Genomic DNA, 17,661 nt, shown 5'->3' with positions numbered 1-17,661 from the left:
ATTGTCCTGCCTCATTGTCCCCACCACTACCCCCCCCAAAAAGAATATCATATTGGAAGTTATATGAAGGCTGGACTGGACACAGAAGAGCTTAGATACAGGAGGCTAATTAGTAATTTACTACAATAGCATAGGCTAAAGGAGATAAATATTATTCGTGTGGATGGAGGAAAGGGAATTGATGTGGGATAATGTAGGGATAGAATCGTCAAGACATTTAAAATGACTGAATATGAAGGAAAAGGGGAAGAAGCAAAGATATCTCCAAAGTTGTGGCTCTGGATAAATCAGGTAGAGAATATTGTCTGACGAAGAACTATGGAAGCTGGGAAGAATGTTGAGTTTGAAGGAAAAGATAATGAGTTATATTTTGGATGTATTGAATTTAAGATGTTTTCAAAAAACATTTGGTGGGGCAGCTAGGTAGCGCAGTGGATAGAGCACCGGCCCTGGAGTCAGGAGGACCTGAGTTCAAATCCGACCTCAGACACTTAATACTTACTAGCTGTGTGACCCTGGGCAAGTCACTTAACCCCAACTGCCTCACCAAAAAAACCCAAAAAACAAAAACCAAAAACATTTGGTGATGAGTCCTGAAGGTTAGCATAGACATTAGAGTAGAGTATATATTTACTTGGGAGACAACTACATGGAGATGATTGTTAAATATATGAGAAGTGATCATGACCCAGCAAAAGAAACAGAGGAGAATCCGGAGAGAGAGAAAGAAAGACAGAAAGACGACAGACAAGAGCATACACACTAAAATCCTTGGAGGAGAGAGTGTCTAGGAGGAAGGGGTAGAAAATAGCATCAAATTCCATAAAAAGTTCAACAAGGATGGGAACTGGGAATAGGCTAGCAAATAAGGAAATAAAAAAAAAGTAGTAATAACCTGGGAGAGAATGGTTTTGATTGAGTGATGAAATCAAAATTAATATTGCATATTATATCTTGATGGGTTAGTAGGATAAGGTAAATGTTGTTGCTAGAGTTTTTGTTTGTTTTTGTTTTTTAGAATGAGAATTTAGCAAGGTTTAAGCAAAAATGAAGTAGCTAGTGAATAAGGAAATTGAAAATTAGGAAAAAGTGAGAAGACAAGTGAAGGATCAGATTTTCAGAGGAAATGGAATCAAAGATACCAACACAGAGGATAATATTTTTAAGAAAAAAGGATGCCTCAATTGGAGATTAGAGCAAAAGAGGAAACAATGGGAGATAATCTGAAGCATAAAGTTGGGAAGAAGAGCAAGATCACAGATGGATGGCCTCTATTTTTCCTTTGAAGTATGAGAAGTTATCTTCCACATGAAATTGTGGTAGGTAATCTCTGAGATCCCTTCCAAAACAATCCCTAATTCTAGTATTTAGAAATATAGAATTTTAGAAATGTAAGCAATTGCATAAATTACTACTCTTATTTTATGACTGAGGAAACTAAGATGAAGGTGTCAAACAGTCAATAGGCATTTACTAAGTTCCTACTATATATTATGTGGCCAGAAGCAGTGTAGTAAGGTAGCATAATGTAGTGGAAAGAACAGTAGATGTGGAGTCAGAGGGCTGGGTTTGAATTCCACCTCTTCCCTTCACTACATATCTAATCTTAGCCAAGTTATTCAACTTTTCTTGAGTTCAGTTTCCTATATTGTAATGTAAAAAGATTAGAAAAGAAAACCTCTAATGCTTTTTTCAACTTTGCATTTTTATGAACGAACTGTTTCTTCAAGATCAGGCAACTTCTAAGTGAAACAGGTGGGATTGGAACATTTTTTCATCCAATGATTTTCTACTCATTGTATCCCCCTACATACACATACACACACAAACACACACACACACACACACACACACACACACACACACACACACACACATACTCAAAACTTTCCCTATTACTTTAGTGAGCAACACCACTTTTTCAGGCTCTCAACCTGGGTTCATCTTTAACTCCTCAATATTTCTTACCCCCCATATCAAATCTGTTGCCAAGGTCTGCTGATAGCAGCTTTGAAATATCTCTTGAATACCCCACCCCTTCTGTCTTCGGATCCCATCAATCACTCTAGTACAAATCTGGATTGTTAAAATCATCAATCATTACCTTATGCAATAACCAATCAACAGGTGGGTGTGCCAGCCTCACATCTTTCCCCACTCTAATCCACCCACCATTCAACCACCAAAATGATTCTCCTAAGGCTCAAATCTGACTATGCCACCTCCTCCTACCCATCACACAATAAATGACAGTGGCTCCCAATTGTATCCAGGATCAAATACAAAATGCTCTCTTTGGCTGGCATTCAAAGCCTTTCATAACTTAGCCCCTCTTACCTTTACAATATTCTTACATCTCATTCCTATATGTGTATGTGTATGTATATGCATATATACACACATACACATATATACATATATGTGTGTGTATATATATATATTTTTTTAATTATTTTTTTTGCAGGGCAATGGGGGTTAATTAACTTGCCCAGGATCACACAGCTAGGAAGTGTCAAGTGTCTGAGGCTGGATTTGAACTTAGGTCCTCCTGAATCCAGGGTCAGGGCTTTATCCACTGTGCCACCTAGCTGCTCCCCCCCCCCCCAAGTATATTCTTTGATCTAGTGACACTGGTCGTTGCATGAACAAGACAGTTCATCACTTAGTACTCATGCTTTCAATGTTTTCCCTCCTTGATTCCACCTACTGACTTCCTTGTCCTCTTGTAAGTCCCTCCTAAAATCTCATCTTATACAGGAAGCCTTTTCCAACTCCACTTCCAATTGCCTTCCCTCTGTTCATGATTTCCTATTTATAATATATATATATATACATATATACACACATATATGTATATATACACACATATATATGCACATGTATATATACATATATACATATATATATATATATCTTTTTGTGTATATTCATGTATAGCCCTTGTAGATGGAAAGATGTAGCAATTCTTTGCTGTGTAAATCAGTCATTCTATATGTTTCTGTACCAAAAAAGTACATGAACAGTCAATGATGTAAGTTATTTTCCCAATGTTTTAAACTATTGGCTCTTCCAAAAATTTTAGTAGGGTGAGTTAAACTTTAATGACTTTCTCCTTATTGGTGGAGATAAATGAATTGCCCTGCATTAAGGGCAGGCAGAGCTAGTGAAAATAGAAGTGGTCCAACCTTCTTCAGTCTTCTTTGGAACTCTTCAAGTACTTAAGTAACTTTGGTTGCTTCTTGCTTTCAGCTTCAAGAGAGAAAATGGGAGACCAACCCTGCTTCAAGTGGCTGAAGGAAAAAAAGACTCTGAGAAAGTCTGAGAGGAAATGAGTCTCCATCATGTCTCTATCCCTAGCTTGCTACTCTAGAGATTTTGGAGAACTCCCCCTGAGGTGAGATCTAGAACTCTCTCTTGGTTAATCCAGGTTACATTGCTCCCAATGGGAGAGCTCCTTCACTCTATATTGTCTGGTATGCATTCTCCAATGTATACCTTCTCTGGTTTCTGTTTTGTTATGATTCGAATGAGTTGCTTTTGGTATTTGCTTTGTATGTTCATTGTGGAACTGGTATTAGGTGGGGAAGGGATAAAACCTTGGATACAGAACTTGTGGTCACCTTTCCCCTCAATAATGACACAGACATAGTCCCATAGACTAATAATATTTAAGTGCACAGATAGATATAATTCTAACCTAGTACAGCTGTTCTCTGAGAAGAGCAAAACTGATGGTCTCTGGGGCCAACCTTCTGCTTCTCCTCCTTGCAACAATTAAAGTACCCTTTGGAGAAGTGTGAGGGGAAGAAAAGTTAGAGACCTTTATTCTGCCTCTCTTCAAGGCACACAATGACATCACCAGGCTACAGGCAGAGGGACAGCCCTTATAGCATGTGGAGCCCACTGTCTCCCTCATTAGACTGTGAGCTCCTTGAGGTCACATACTGTCTTTTGTCTCTTTTTGTATCCCCAGCAGGTACTTAATAAATGTTGATTGATATATCTATGTCCTGTAGCCTCCTTAAGGCTTCAAAAGAAGAACAGAGGGAAGGGGTAGACAAAGGCTATTTCAAAAATCTTACTGCACTCAGTATCAGAATTCTGAGAAATCTGCACCAAACCTGAGGTCAGAGCCCATAATTCAGTACAACCCAGGGGCTGTGTGCAGGAGGCTGGCCTTGGGAAGAGGGAAAGAGGAGGGAAAGGGGGTGGTGCCTTTGCACTTGCTCTCCTGGTCCTTTCCCTATAAATGAGAAAGCACAATTCTCCCCTCCACAACATCCTTCTCCTGTGAAACTGCGTGCCTGATATCTACCTGCCAGCCATGGACCCCAACTGTAACTGTGAAAATAGTGGCTCATGTACCTGTACAGGCTCCTGCAAATGCAGATCATGCCAGTGCACCTCCTGCAAGAAAAGCTGCTGCTCCTGCTGCCCATAAGGATGTGCCAAATGTGCCCAGGGCTGTGTCTGCAAAGACCCCCAGACTGAGAGTTGCAGCTGCTACCAATGATGTCCCCACTTCCCTTTGCCTGTAAATAGAAGAATTTGTACAGACCTAAATTTTCATACACCATGGATGTGTTTTCTACTGTTTTTCTATGAAATGTATGAATTAAAATAAACTTGATAAATACCTTTAAAAAAAGAAAAAAAAAGGCTTATTGCAGTTTTGAGTCATGAAAGTTTAACTAAGTATACCAAGGGCAGCTAGGTGGCTCAGCAAATAGAATGCTGGGCCTGGAGTCAGGAAGCTCATCTCTCTGAGTTCAAATCTGGTTGTGTGACCATGGTCAGACCAGTTAATGTGTTTGCTTCAATTTTCTCATCTACAAAATGAGCTGGAGAAGGAAGTGACAAATCAGACTAGTATCTCTGCAAAGAAAATTCCAAATGGGGTCACCAAGAGTCAAACAGCACTGAGCACCAATACATTCTACCAAATTTTTTGGACATACAGTAGTTTAAAATATTGGGAAAAGAATTTACTTCATTAACTGTTCATATACTTTTGGGTACTGAGACATATAAAATGACTGATTTACACAATAAAGACTGAATACCTCTTTGCATGTACAAGGAGATAATTGTACAATAACTAATCAGGGAACTTATGAAATGAGACTTTTATCACCTCCCTCCCCCATCTATGTTTTCCTTTGCTCTTTGGATTTTGTCCTTGTCATTTCCTTAGATTTCACCTCTGATACATTTCAAAATATTCCTGAATATGGAGATCATCCTTTAACCTTTTGAATGAGTAATTTACTTGACAATGAAATTAGGGTCAGAGTGGGTTTGAACATGTCAATCCTCAAAGCAACCTTCCTCAACTTTTTTTTTAAAGGGAGTGAAAACTCTCGAGAAATATTTGAAAATATAACTAACAACCATTTGTTTACATAATTTTCTGTAATCAGTTTGATGTTGAATTGAAGTATGATGAAATAACAACATCAAAAAATACTGAAGGTAGGGTTGATTCGGTGAAACATTTTTCTCCTGTTAATTTTTCTAGTCTTCAAAATGTAAGTATTTTATAATCACGAAGTATTTACTTTTCCAGTAAAAGATAATTACCACATTTTGTCAAGCTAATAGTAGTGATATTAAAGGTATGAATTTTTTCTCCCACGTTCTGACATTATTGTTGTTGTTCAGACATTTTTTTAGCTATGACTGATTCTTCATAACCCTATTTTTGGCTTTTCTTGGCAGAGCTAGTAAATGTCTGAGGCCAAATTTGAACTGAGATGTTCCTAACTCCAGGTCAGGACATTCTATCCACTATCATAACCCTAACTACCCTTCTGTATCTGTCTCTCTGTCTCTCTCTATGTTTGTGTATTAGGCATTATGTATTTATAATGCATATATGTGTATGTATTTGTGTATATGTGTATATGTATGTTTGCAGATACATATATTGTATACACATAAACATACATGCTCATATCTTTCAAAAGGTGAAGGAATAAATCAATCTACTACTTTTGGCTGAATTTTCTAGATTATGATCAATCAATCAATCAGCACATTTACTAAACCTATAACCTTGGCCTGATTTCTGCTCTGGTTTACTCGTAATAGGGGAAATAGGGTATGGGTTGAGGTTCTTAGGAATTCCTCTTTAAAGAATTACACCCTCTTGTACACAAAAGTAGTTAGAATAAGGTGGTAGTTTATTTAGGAGCAAGGGAAGGGAAGGGTGGGGGGAGGGAAACCATGAAAGAAATCCTTGGACTTTCATGGGGAGATGGGCACAAAGCACATGGCTCAGAGTTACCAAATCTCCTCGAACAGAATGGAAGGTACTTTTATAGAGGACTGATGGGGGTGGACCATCTGCCTGTGAAAAGTTCCTTTAGTGAGAGAGGACCATTCCCCACTGGTAGTGACTAGAGGAATTGGGTGAGGGGTGTCTACAGATCCCTCTTCAGAACACAAAGGCCGCAGCCACACCCAAATTTATCTCCCCAGGGTAAGGGAGACCAGAATGAAGGGTAGCAATCCAAAGCTAGCTCAGTCAGATTTGGTTCAGCTTATCTCTCTAGTTATCTGTCCTCTGGTTTAGTTTCTCAAGGAGAAGGTTCCTTGATGTGTCCCAGAGAACTTCTGGGGTGCTCTGCACCCCATGACACTCTGATGGCTAGCACCATCTCTCAGTCATTTAGGGCACTTCCATCATTACCATGATGATGTAGTCACTCATTAAAGATTTTCAACAAGCCTTTTAATTAAATACGTCTTATGTGAAAGGCATTGTGGTAGGCTCTAAGGTGACAAAGATGAAACTGAAATAGTCCTTTACCTTACATTCTCCTCTTTCAGAGTGACCAAAACTCCAATAATAATGTCTCATTTTTGCCAGTGCCTGATTTTGTGGCTTATACTCTATCTTCTCTAAAAGCTCTTAGTTTATCATATTGTGATCTTTTGCTTACAGTTTCTCTGCCTCATCATAGTTTGCTCCTGGATGCATATGGGTGCATGTGAGTGCTTGGGTGGGTGCATAGAGAGGTTTGAGAGGTGGGCCAGAGTCAGCATGCATGATCCCAGTAGTACTGACTCTATCTTGGATAGAATGAGGATATATTACATCATGTTTGGTGTCCTTCCTAACACAGGATTGGACTCATTTTATTTTCATTCTAATTGTTTCCTTACTCTGTTCAAGCCATTATTTTGGAAGGATACAAAAAGAAATAAACCTTAGCCTCTACCCTGAAGAAGATTACAATTTAGTAGGGTTGGGGAGGTGGGAAGAGAATAAGATAAGAACAATAATAAAATATACACTTCAAGGAAGAATGAGATAAGGAAAAGAAAGATACACACCCATTTCCATTTCCTTTCTTTGCCGAGGTTGGGGTTGATAGGTATGGGACATTTCCTATAGTGTCAAATTTTGTCACTATGAAGTGTGATTTAGTTTTTTAAATTGATTTTTGGGTCACTTTTAAATTTATTATTATGAGGGATAATTCACTTATGGATAAGGAAGGAATGGATAATTCAATAATGGATAAGAGAATAGAAGATAGATATCTATCGACATATCTATATCTACAACTATTATTTATCTATCAACTGATCAAGTGATCTATTATCTATCTATCTAACTTTAAGAAATAGAAATAACTCTGATAAAACAATAAGAAAAAGGGAACCCAGTACTATGGAAATTCATAAGTTGGAAAAATCACATCCAAGATGGGAGTTTAGGGATTGGAATAGGAAAAGCTATGTGAATTGTGAAATATTTAACTTGAAACTCTTCTTCAAGAAGTTACTCCATACTTCCTCATGAGCTGTCAAGTCACCCTAATTAACACCTACTCTACTAAGTTCTCTATAAACATTATTTGTGAATAGTCCAATCACTTATGAATTTCTCTAACAAGTACTGGTCCCATACCACATTAGGCTATATTCTTAGGATTATGTATAGTCAGTTCTAGAAGCCACTGCTGAGGCAAAATGGACTAATAATAGGATGTATAGCTCTGAGACACTTGAAAGATAATCAAATCCAACTCTTTCATTTGTAGATAAGGATATTAAGGTATACTCAGGTTAAGTGGTTTATGGGAAGGTCCTGATTCTACTAGTAAGTTTTAGAGGGCAGGAGGAATTTTAATTCAAGACCTTTGACTCAAATGCCAATGCCTTTCCACTAGACCATGATGAAGCTTAAAAAAAAAAAGATATTTATGCTTACAGAGACAGTGTAACATAGGATATAGTGTGTTGTTGTTCAGTTGTTTCAGTCATGTTCAACTCTGTAATCCCATTTGTGATTTTCTTTGCAAAGATACTGAAGTGCTTTGCCATTTTCTTCTCCAACTCATATTACAGATGATGAACTGAAGCAAACAGTTAAGTGACTTGAAGAGGGTCACACAGTTAGGTGGGATTTGAGCTTAGGAAGATGAGGTTTTCTGACTTCAGACATGGTACTTTATCCACTGCACCATCTAGCTGCCCCAGGATATAGTGTACTGTATGTGAATTTTGGTTTAAATTCTACCTGAGACACTTATTAGCAAAGTAATTAGCTGCCCCTTAATTTCACTGAGCCTCTGTTTCCTTATCAGTGAAAGGGAGGAAATAATGCATAGTACTTCCCACATAGAACTGATATAGGTATCAAATGTGACAAAGTATGTAACATACTTTGTAAATCATGAATTACTATGTAAATGTCAGTGATTATTAACTCAATCTTTTATTTTTCCCTAAATGATCCTAAATATCAAGAATCATAGTTTGAGAGAAGGAAGAGACCTTAGAGATCATAAACTAACTCTACTCATCTTACTTCCTTTTACAGATAAAAAAAACTGAGATCTGAAGGTGTCAAATGCTTCTCAATTTCATTCGTGCACCAAATAGCAAACCTGACATTTGAACCAAGATCCTCTGAATTCAAATCCAATGCTCTTTCTTCCGTACCCATTGAATTTTCAGCTGTAGGTAAAACATCATTAAACAGTCATCAAAAGAACTTCCCTTTATGAATTCTTCAGTGCACTTAAAGATCCTTTCATCTGGATAATATTGGTGCAATACTCATCATGGTGGGTGCATATGTAGCTATTTGTGCTTGGAAAGGAACATTTTTTAAAAGGATACATCGTGTGTGGTTTCATAATGAATTTTCTGTGGATGAATAGTATGTATACACATATTTCTAAAATATACTGAAAGACAAGAAGCAAATAAAAAATAACTTTAATTCATTTGCGAATGAGCAATAGAATTTAAAGACCTAGCATTTTCTAAATGGTACCTATTATAGGAATATAAAAAAGAAATAAAATAAAGAAGTTTTAGAGACATAGAGGAAGAATGGAATATACCTGTCCTTGGTTATGCTCTGAAGCAGGCATTGTATTATTGGGGGGTGGGAGGAAGAAGGGGATGAAAGGAGAAAAGTATTGGCTAGTGCTTTAGGAAGAAGAGCATAGCTGGTTTTAGAGGAATGGAAGAAGTTTTTTTGCAAAATTTGCAGTGGGGAAAAAAAGCCATAACTTCACTGAAAGAATTTTCAAATTAAGCAAAATGTATTGAGTACCTATTCTGTGAACTGTTCTTAGCACTACAGATCAGTAAAGTAAGGAAATATGGCCCCTGTAATCCAATTATATATATGTATTTATAGTTTTAAAATCTAACAGAGGAGACTAGGGAGAATGACTAAGAATAGCTTATACACATAGGCATTGCAAATAAAATGTTTGGAGAGTAATGAATTGGAGGACATTTTATGGTAAAATCTCAACAAGTCAGAATAATGAGAAGACCAATCAGGCTAAATTAAAAAAGAATATGAATTATGGAATGTGTTTTTTAAATGCAGTTTTATTACTTTAAAATGCTGTGAATGCTATAAACCAGAATATAAATGGATACTAATAAATTCAATGAGGTAAGCAAATGAAAAATTATAATTCACAATAGGGCTAAGTTATATTACTTAGAATAAGCATAAAATCTCTGTAATATATACAAATTATTTCCTGAATCTAGATATAGAAGGCATATTAAAGGGATGCTGAGTTTTCTAAATAGACCCTACAGATGTATTCTGTATATCATCAGTGGCCCAGTCCTATTTCCTCCCTGACTTCCTCAATACCCTAAAGATTCTGGGCTCACAGAGACCAGATTCAGATGATCCTAGAGTGCTGACAATCTCAATTTGTCTCCTTGCTCTGACCTGTAATTAATCCAGGATCACCTCCAAAATAAAATTTAGGTATGTATGGCTAGTGTTTAGGTTTCCCCCAAAGTGAGAAATCTCACATAATCACTCAAAGTGAAATAAGAAGGTGTTGGAAAACCTTCATTCCTCACCCCAACCCCACATTCTCTACTCAAGAAAATGCAGAAGATGAAAAAGATTCACAAGAACCAATGAATAATTACAGAAACATAATATACTCAAATTGCCCTGGAATCCCCCAGGAAAGTAAAGGAACTTTGGGGGAGTTCCAGAAAAATATATCCCATTTAGATCAGAGCTCCTTTGTCTGAATAACTAATAACAGTACCAGGGAGAGTTGGTAACTCCAGATCTCCCAGCTTCCCATGATGTGGTTTTAGGCCTTAAGGTACAGGGATGTCTTCCTCTTTTCAGAAGATAATAGTGTTGAAGAACTTGTCACGCACTAGAAGGCCAATACTTGACCTTCAATCTCAGAAACTCTTGATTTCTTAGGAATCTTCAATTTTTTATGAAAAGCTCATTCTCAGAAATTCTAGTCTCTGACCTGTTCTCAGAAAAGGAAAGAGAAAAAGCTAAATAAAGTTGACTTTTTTGGGGGGAAGGGCAAGAGAGAAGTGTAAAAGGAAGGAATCCCCCCATACACATGCACGTGCGCACGTGCGCGCGCGCACACACACACACACACACACACATCTTAGTACATTCCAATCTGAACAAGAAATAGAGAGGGTAAGTAACACAATTTCACAAGAAGAAATTGAACAAGCCATAAGTGAATTTCCATTGGGAAGGAAAAAAAAGCAAAAATGTAGGACAAGATAGAATTCGTAAGATTTCTATCAAATATTCAGAGAAAATTTAATCTGTTAACCTGTAAATTAAGAAAACAATCAATATAGGATAAATAAGGTCTTTAATAGGGCAGCATCTCAAAGCAAGAAGCTAGGAATACCCAAAGAAGGGAAGTGAGGACAGGGTTTTTATGCAGTAACAGAACAAAGGGAACCAAAAGAGTACAGTCTACTACTAACTAAAGATGAATGAACTTTTAACAAAACAAACTATAGAACTGCTCCCAAGTTAAGTATAGACTACTTAACTCTAAATAGAAACTAATTAATGTAGGTGGACCCTTTTATATAACAAAGTCCAGGGAGTAAGGCGGAGGATCATTTTGCTGGGGACATGTGACTTTAGCGTCTGGAAGCTGGCCAGCCAGCACCCAGGAACTTGTCTCTGTAGAGCCACCTGTTAGACTTGTCAATCAGAGCTACCAGCCAATTAGCTTGGAGCTGTGTGTGTGTATACAGCTCTGTTTCCTGTTGGAGAGGAGGCTTCTGGGAGGAGGAAGGGGCGAGGCTCTCTCTCACCAGGACCTCGTGTGGAGTGGAGCAGAGATGTTGGCTCCTTTAGATAAATAGATGAAGGCATCTTGGCCTCCTTCTCTCTCCTTACCAAATTCTTATGCTCCTTAATAAATGCTTAAAAGTCTAAACTCTTGCTAATAGCAACTATTTCCAGGGAAAAGGAACAAAAAAAGGAAAATGGTAAATATTGGAGAGGCTATGGGAAAATAGGCACACATTTACTGTGAATAGGTAAAAACATTCTGGAAAACAATTTGCAACTATACAGAAAATGTTACTAGATAGTATATGGCTTTTGACCTAAGTATACCACTTCCAAACCTAGTACAAAAAGAAATCAGAGGACTAGGAAAAGGTGATATACAAACAAAAATATTCATAGCAGACCTATTTGTGGTAGCAAAACAAACCATAGATATTGAAGGGATGTGCATCAACTGAGGAGTAAATGAATAAGTTGTGACATTTGAATGTAATGGAATAGTTTTGTGCTGTAAGAAATGAGCAAGTAAGTTATTATAAAGAGACATTGAAAGGAGACACAAGTAATGAACAAATAAATTATTTTAAAGATACATTACATGACAGAAAGCGAAATGAGAAGATCCAGAACAACAATTTAGAATCTAATGTTAATATTATGAAAATGAATAGTTTTCAAGACTGTTAATAACTGGTGAGGAATGAAAAAAGCAGACCAGAAGAATTTGTACACTAACAGTAGCAGCATTGTAAAGATAAACAATTTTGAAAGGTATAAGTGCAATGATCAACTTAATGACAATGTGATTCTAAGACTGAATTTTGAAGTATACTATTTATCTTATGACAGAAAGGTGATTGATTTAGGATACAGAATGAGACATATTTATTTTTGTACACAGCCAATGAGAAATTGTGTTTTGCTTGACTATATATAATTGTTAAATGAATTTCTTTTTTTCTTTTCTCTTTTTTTCAGAGGTGGGGGTTGTAGGGAAGAAAACAGATTTATGTTCGTTAAAAAAAAACACAACAGTGAATTTGAGGGGAACTCCAGATGTGAAATGGTGCATGTAACTTTCAGATGAGGTAATTGTATTGTTAGTCTTGCTTTGTTTAATTCTGTTACACACAACCTCTAATGAAATGGTAGTAACATTTTAATATTTTAATATAAAATAAAACACATTAATAAAACTTTAAAACGTGAATTATATTCTAAAAGACTTTGGGAAAGGGAAAGAAAGGAAAAGAAAGAACAATCTCAAAGTATGCTAATTTATGTGATAAGGGTGTTGATATGAATGTATGGATCACCTGGATTTGATGGAAGTGCCTTATTATACAAAAGTATTTTTTTATGAAACCCCAGATTATTAGGATCAAAATGTCCTTCATCTGAATTCCAACCTGAACCCAGATAGCTAGTAGATAAAAAACTCTATCTGGTGACTTCTTTTCCCTAAGGATAAGAAGTCCCTATCTTATGGGGAACTCTGGGCATCCTCATCCTTGCCAAACAATTTTTTGGAATCCTGCAATCTTATCATGATTTTTCTATATTTCCTCCATACTTGTTATAACTAAAATTGTTAAACTTCTTTTGCTTCTGGGTTGATTTTTTTATCATACTATTGAAACTGACAATGCCCTATAACCATTGGACAAAAAAACAAAAACAAAAACAAAAAAAACCCTTATATACCCTCAGAAAAAGGGAGTCTCTGAGCTCCTTTTGGAAAGGGTCTCCACATGATCATGGTTCTTTCTTCTTGGGACAAAATAAATAGATATTATGTTTTTCCTGTCTGTCTATGATCTGGGTTATCCTGTAGGAGATATTATGTTCTCTGATATGGGTTTTGTTCTGTGGGAGACATGTCTCTGTTTATTATTATTAATTTTTGTAGGAGATATTAGAAAGTTAATTTCCCTGATCTATTTATTAATTTTTTAGGAAACAGGCAGATTGAACTATATTTAATTTTCAACAAGGGAAAGTTATTTATTCTGACCGTAGCCTTTCCCTTCATAACTCTTGGTCACCATTAATCTTGGGGAAGCTCCCAAAACTGGGAACCAATCAGAGGCATTCTTAGTATCATGTCAGTACGGGACTATCTCTAGAGCAGAATCCCTTCTAACAAGATGTAAACTCTGTAATTTTATCACCTTGATTATATAATGGGGAGAGGATAAGGGACTAATCAAGTTAAACAGGGTACCCCAATTAAGCTCTTGTTATATTTCAAAGCCAAAATAAACTATTTCAAAATTTCTATTTCATAAATTTTAATTATAATTGAAATACTTATCTTAAATTCTATGAGTGGGACCTGAGTTAGTAATTGGTGTAGTGGAATGCAGACCCCAAGAAATTTAAGAATTCTTAAACTTTTTCAAGGGAAAAACAACTCTGCCTCCCACCTCAGGAAATGCAGGTATAGTCAGAGCACAAAGACCCAGGTCTGCAAAGAACAAAGATGATATAGAATACATGGATGGGTGCTGATAGCCCATTATTCAAACTGTAGGCATCCCCTCCCAGTTGTTTCAAATCCCTTCCAGTTGTTTCACAATCTCCTCCCAGTTGTTTTGACAGCTTTTTTTTCAGCTCTTTTCTTACTTGGAGACAGTCTCCATAGTGACCCTGTCTCCTGGCCATATATTCCTCTCTCCTAATAAAACTTTTTCATTTTGTAAGATTCATAATGAGCCTCCAATTCTTTGGGTGAGCCAGCCCTCCTGAAGCAGGTGGACAGTGCCCTGCATCCCTACAATAATAGTAATTTTAGAGAATGTGTATTGCTATATCCTTTCATGTTGACTGATGACATCTCTTCCCTCTGATTTCATATGTTCAAACATTTAGGCAAATACAGCTTTACATTTTTGTGCTTGCTTTGATGATCTTTTAATCTGAAATGCCATTTTTCTTCTCTGTCTATACAAATTCTATTTTTCATTAAAGGTTCAATAATCAAAAGATAGCAGGAAGAAAAAAAAAAGAAACTGCTTAAAGCATTCATTTAAGCTTGAAAACATCATCCCCTCTAGCCCTCATATTGGCCTTTTAAGGTAGTGAATACAGTTGTTATTATTATCCCCATCTAGTTATTTCATAAATTGGGAAAATTGAGACTTAGAGAAATTCATTAAATGACTTTTCAATTCCAAAAATGGTAAATGTCAGAGATAGGATGCAATCACTGGTCTCTCCTACTTCTAAATTCAATAACCTTTCCTCTATAACAGATATTTTCCTCTCTTGGGACAATTCTGGAGTATTTTCTGAACCATGTTAAAATGTGTTTGTAAAATATTAACTAACTAAATAAAAATGTAATAAAACATAGCTAATATTACATTTTAAAATTAAGTCAATATGCAGTTCACAGGGATTTTATATTTGGATTTATGGCCTTTATTTATATTTGAATTTGACACCATTGCTCTATACCCTACCAAACACTGATTTAGGAATCATGAGAATTAGGCCATGATTTCAGGTCTGCCACTTATTCATCGTATGGCATTGGGCAAGTTACTTCATTTGTCTGGATAGTCTGATAAGGTGTCCATAGGCTTTACTAGATTGATAAAAGGATTCATATCACAAAAGTTTAGTTATGTATACCTCCAATATTATTTCTTGTCATTATTCTATCTTATGTTACCTCTGTAGTCAGTTGGTCAAAAAGCATTTAAATGCTTCTTCTGAATCAGTCAGGTTGAGTGTGGACAAGGTAAAGTATGTTTGAGAACAGAAACATGACTCTTTGCCCTCCCTGTTTTCTCTGCCCCAGAATGATAATCAGAAATTATCTTTCCATTTGTTACTAGGAGATTTAGAAGGATTCTCCCAACCTCTGAGCACCAAGTGAGAAGCTCAGTTTGATAGCCTATTGTATGGGTTCCCTTGTGACTTAAGCATCAATTATTTATTGTCAAAGATTTAAATACCAGTATTCATGTTTATTTCTCTTGGTGATAATCTAAAAAAAATGTTTATTGCTATAAAGATAGTGGCTTACTGTGTTCTAAATTAAAAGAAACTGTTGATCACTTATTTTCATTAGATTAGCAGACTCCCATACCATTTAACATGATTTGCCCTTTTCACAATGAAAAAAAGCTAAGCATAAGAATGTTAATAAGGGGGGGGATTTCAGGTTAGTGCTGGGGTGCAAGATTAAATTGTATATGGCCCTGGCATTCTTTTCAGGTTGTTGTTGGGAATCATGAGCCTTGAAAGAGCCCAATGAACAAGACATTTTTGCTGAGAACTCATTGGTTTTGAAATCTGCATGATCTTGATCATTTTTTTAATGTCTATTAATTGATTCTATGGTATTTCAAATAAGAGGTAATATGGGTTAATAGAGCTCAGGCCTTGTAATAGGGAAGATCTAGCTTCAAATCCTATCTCTGACACTTTTAGCTATATAGTTATGAATAGGCCACATAATTGAGCCTCAGGTATCTTTCTGTAAAACTAATTTAATCATATAGAGATAGTATCTTTCAAAACAATGTTGGTCACAATAGCACTACTAAGTCTATATCCCAAAGAAATCATAAAAAGAGGGAAAGGACCCACATGTACAGAAGTATTTGCAACAGCTCTTTTTGTGGTGACAAAGAAGTGGAAATTGATGGAATGCCCAGCAATTGGCCAAACAATTTGTGGTATGAAAATGTAATGTAATACTACTGTGCTATAAGAAATGATGTGCAGGCAGATTTCAGAAAAACCTGGAAAGACTAATAAGAATTGATGCAAAATTAATTGAGCAGAACCAAGGAAACATTGTACACAGTAACAGTAACATTGTGTGATGATCAGCTATGATAGGCATAGCTCTTCTCATCAATACAATGATCCAAGAAAATTCCAAAAGATTCATGATAGGAAATGCTATACACATTCAGAGAAAGAACTATGGAATCTGAATACATAGTGTCTTTGCCATTTTTTGTTTTTTGTTTTTTTCTTTCTTGTGTTTTTTTTCCCTTTTGTTCTGATTCTTTCACAATATGACTAATGTGGAAATATGTTTAACATGATTGTACACATATTATCTGTATCAGATTACTTGATGTCTTGGGGATGGGGGAGGGGAAGGAGGGAGAGAGGAAAATTTGGAACTCAAAATCATACAAAATTTAATGTTGAAAACTACTATTAAATGGGGGGAAAACAATGTGGGTTAAACATTGGGCTGGTTGATAAATTTGGTTCCAGTATTGTTGCTGATGGAGGCAGCATGGTGTAGTAGATAAAGAGCTAAGCTTGGTGATGGAAAGACCTGGGTTAAGTTCTCCTATTGCATATTGGCCATGTGCCCTATACAAATCATTTAAATTCTCAGTGGCAATGACATTAATAGCTAGCATCTATGTGGCTTTTTGACTTTTACAAAGCACTTTACAATATTATTTTATCCTCTCACAGTCTATTACCATCCCCATTTTATAGATGAGGAAAATAAGGCAGATAGGTTCAATCACTTACCCAAGATTACAGAGTTAATAAGTGTCAGACCAAATTCAAACTCTGGTCTTCTTGATTCCAGGGCCATCACCTTATCAAAAGAGATACCTAGATGTAGTCAAAATACTCCCTAAGGAGGGGCAGCTAGGTGGCACAGTGGATAAAACACCAGCCTTGGATTCAGGAGGACCTGAGTTCAAATCCAGCCTCAGACACTTGACACTCACTAGTTGTGTGACCCTGGGCAAGTAACTTAACCCTCATTGCCCCACAAAACAAAAACAAAAACAAACAAAAAATATTCCCTAAGGACTTTAGCTGTAAAGAAGGCAATACCTACATTGATTGAGAGACTTTCCTTATTGAGTAATACTTCATAACAGTTATTTAGAGGTTTACTACCTCTTCAGTATTAATTGTTATTGCAAAAAGGGGACTGTCTCCCATTCTTTGTTTTATTGTCTCTTTTATTCATTTTCCTTCATTCAATACAATTTCCAAATCTCTCCCTTCCTTCTTTTCTTTCTTCCCTCCTTCACTTTCTCTTTTTCCTCCCACCTCCTTTTATTAGTGACCTAACCCCTTTT

At 36.4% G+C, this 17,661-nt stretch overlaps 1 pseudogene; it reads left to right on the top strand.

Annotated features, from left to right (window-relative positions):
• Positions 1–4,324: 4,324 nt before the first annotated feature.
• LOC122738608 lies at positions 4,325–4,513 on the top strand (annotated as a pseudogene).
• Positions 4,514–17,661: the final 13,148 nt, after the last annotated feature.

Source organism: Dromiciops gliroides, chromosome 2 (assembly GCF_019393635.1).
Source record: "Dromiciops gliroides isolate mDroGli1 chromosome 2, mDroGli1.pri, whole genome shotgun sequence".
Classification (NCBI taxonomy): Eukaryota; Metazoa; Chordata; class Mammalia; order Microbiotheria; family Microbiotheriidae; genus Dromiciops; species Dromiciops gliroides.
Note: the sequence above shows the minus strand (reverse complement) of the source record. Positions and strands in the feature narration are given on the sequence as shown.